Below are 526 nucleotides of genomic sequence, written 5' to 3'. Positions count from 1 at the left end.
AAAAAATACGTTATTGCATCATGCAAATCGTTGCTTTGCTTCTGTGATGTGATACAAATAGCACATTCTCCCTCTAACGAGCAACAACCGAGCTGGCAGAATCATTAGCACAGGGAATAAAATGCGTCGTGACACTTCTTTCAGCCTTACGCTCTGAATTGAAATTGCACCGAGGTTGACTTTGCTTTTCATCCTTTTGGGGTCGATAAAATAAGGGTATGCCTACTCGTGTTTCCCCTCCTACCGATTTTGTTTCCTCATAACTTTCAGAAAAATAGGGAGTTTTAATGGCATTTTCTACAAATACATTTCAGATAATGCAGATTCCGATTATATCGAAATTTGCTGTGGAAAACTTTTTCGGAGATGGGTGAAGATGAGTTTCAGATAATTTTCACGAGTCAACTTTGTTTCAGCACATCTTCCAGAAAAATGAGTGTTTTTTAATGACATTTTTCACAAATACTTGTCATATTGTGTAGATTTCGATTATATCGGAATTTAATATGAAATAAAAAAAAAAACC

Source organism: Octopus bimaculoides, chromosome 7, assembly GCF_001194135.2.
Source record: "Octopus bimaculoides isolate UCB-OBI-ISO-001 chromosome 7, ASM119413v2, whole genome shotgun sequence".
Taxonomy (NCBI): Eukaryota; Metazoa; Mollusca; class Cephalopoda; order Octopoda; family Octopodidae; genus Octopus; species Octopus bimaculoides.
The sequence above is the reverse complement of the archived record's forward strand: the minus strand, read 5'-3'. Positions refer to the sequence as shown.